Genomic DNA, 2814 nt, shown 5'->3' on the forward strand with positions numbered 1-2814 from the left:
CCGGGGAAAGAGTGGAGACAGTCCCCACTGTTCCCCATCCCAGTGCTCGGGCCTTGTGCAGGGATCCTGTTGCCTCCTCTCTCCTGTGGTGAAGGCACAGGCCTTGACCCCGAGTCTGCCCGAGCGCAAGAGCAAAAGGCAAAGCCTTACCTACGCCAGGAGATGGTAATAGCCATAGAGTGTCATGCTAGGCCACGCACGCTGCTGCAGGGTTGTGACTGTGTCTGCTTAGATCGGCTTAGCAAGGTGAACCCCGGGCGCGAACTTGGAGCCCGGGAAAACAAGGCCCAAGAGGCACCAGCTCTCCCGCGGCTCTTCTTTCCAGCCGCGACAGAGCGAACGACCAAAGCCTTGCTGAGGAAGCAGAAGCGAAGTGCGGTTTGCGCCAAGCTGAAAACCTCTGCGAAAGCATAGCAGTCGCTGGGAAATCAGAGTCGGTTCTGTGGGCTGCTTTTGTTGCTTGCCTTAGCCTAGTATTCGCAGCACGATGGGAAAAACCCGCATAGAGCGAAAGCTTCTTGGCCGGGGCATCCCCTCTGGGAAAGCACAGCATTCTCTGGGAAATCAGAGTCGGGTCTGTGGGATGCTGCCTGCTGCTTGCCGGAGCTAGTCTCCCCTGCACGGTGGAATAAACCCGCATGGGGCGAAATTCTCTTTGCCTGGGCTTCCGCTCTGCCTGAGAGAGAAGCGCGGTGGTGCCTGTGGAAAGAGTCTTAAGGAAAGGGACACATCTGTCACTGCAGAGCGAAGGAAGCCGGGCTGCTAAGGAGACACGAGGGGAAGATTAGGGCAGGGGAAAGGGCTCCACTCTGAGGAAGGAGTCTGGGCAGAAAGCATGCCTGTCCTGAGCCTTTGGGCCCAAGGAGACAGCAGCTCCTTGGCCACCTGACCGTTTTGGAGCCATGGGCTTGCCACCAGGCGCCTACCCTAAACTCGAGAAATAACTCCCAGAAAGACCTGGCCATCAGATGCCATCTTCCTCCGGGATGTAGAAGCTTGGAGGAGGCCCGTGTTTTAAGGGGAAGGAGTGGTGACAGTCCCCCAAAGCTCCCTATTCAGTGCACGGGCGGTGTGCAGGGATCCTGTCACCTCTCCTTTCCTGTCGGGAAAGCACAGGCCTAGTCCGCGAGTCGGCCTGAGCGCCAGAGTAAAAGGCCAAGCGATGTCTACACCGGGAGATGGTAGTGTGCATGGAGTGCCATCCTAGGCTAAGCGCGCTACTGCACGGTTGTGACTGTGTCTGCTTAGTTCGGCCTGTCAGGGTGAACCCAGGACGCGAACATGGAGCCAGAGAAAGCAAGGCCCAAGAGGCACCAGCTCTCCCGCAGCTCTTCTTCCCTGACGCGACAGAAGCCTTGCTGAGGAAGCAGTGGCGAAGGGCTGTTTGCTCCAAACCAAAGCCTCTGCGAAAGGACAGCATTCCCCGAGAAATGTTTTGGGGGCTGCTGCTGCGTGCCTGAGCCCCATCTCGCGGAGGGAGAAACCCGCATACAGCGAAAGCCCCTTTGCCTTGGCATCTCCCCTTGGAAAGCACAGCATTCGTTGGGAAATCAGAGTTGGGTTTGGGGATGCTGCTGCTGCTTGCCTAAGCGAGTCTCCGCAGCATGTTGGAAGATACCCGCATGGAGCGAAATCCTCTTTGCCCTAGCATCCTTTCTGCCTGAGAGAGAAGCATGGTTGCTCACGTCTGTCACCACGCTCCCCAGGAGCAAGTGTGGGTAAGGCACAGCACGCCGCCCCCGGGGATGGAAGGATCCCTTGGCCTTGGGGTCGGGAAACGCTCGGGAAGCAGAATAGACTGCCGAGGCATGAACAGCAGGCCATGAGAAGACAAGTGTACTCTCCTCCCTGTGGGGAGAGATTGAAGCCTGGCTGCTAAGGAGACATGAGGGGAAGACAAGGGCATGGGTGCGTGATCCACTCTGAGGAAGGAGTCTGGGCAGAAGGCAGGACTGTCCTGTGCCTCTTGTCCCAAGGGGAAAGCATCTCTTTGGCCACCTGTCCCAAGGGCAGACTTGGGCTTGCCAACCAGGTGCCATACCCGGAACTCGCAGAAACAACCCCATAGAGAAACGTGCAGTCAGATGCCATCTTCCACCAAGATATGGCAGCATTGTGGGTGGCCGGGGGTGTGCCGGGGAAAGAGTGGAGACAGTCCCCACGGTTCCCCATCCCAGTGCTCGGGCCCTGTGCAGGCATCCTGTCGCCTCTTCTCTCCTGTGGTGAAGGCACTGGCCTTGACCCCGAGTCTGCCCGAGCGCCGGAGCAAAAGGCAAAGCCTTACCTACGCCAGGAGATGGTAATAGGCATAGAGTATCATGCTAGGCCACGCACGCTGCTGCAGGGTTGTGACTGTGTCTGCTTAGATCGCCTTAGCAAGGTGAACCCCGGGCGCGAACTTGGAGCCCGGGGAAACAAGGCCCAAGAGGCACCAGCTCTCCCGCGGCTCTTCTTTCCAGCCGCGACAGAGCAAACGACCAAAGCCTTGCTGAGGAAGCAGCAGCGAAGTGCGGTTTACGCAAAGCTGAAAACCTCTGCGAAAGCATACCAGTCACTGGGAAATCAGAGTCGGTTCTGTGGGATGCTGCCTGCTGCTTGCTGGAGCTAGTCTCCACTGCACGGTGGAATAAACCCGCATGGAGCGAAATCCTCTTTGCCTGGGCTACCGCTCTGCCTGAGAGAGAAGCGCGGTGGTGCCTGTGGAAAGAGCCTTAGGGAAAGGGACACATCTGTCACTGCAGAGCGAAGGAAGCCGGGCTGCTAAGGAGACACGAGGGGAAGATTAGGGCAGGGGAAAGGGCTCCACTCTGAGGA

The sequence above is a fragment of the Mustela nivalis genome, assembly GCF_964662115.1.
Source record: "Mustela nivalis genome assembly, contig: HAP1_SCAFFOLD_706, whole genome shotgun sequence".
Classification (NCBI taxonomy): Eukaryota; Metazoa; Chordata; class Mammalia; order Carnivora; family Mustelidae; genus Mustela; species Mustela nivalis.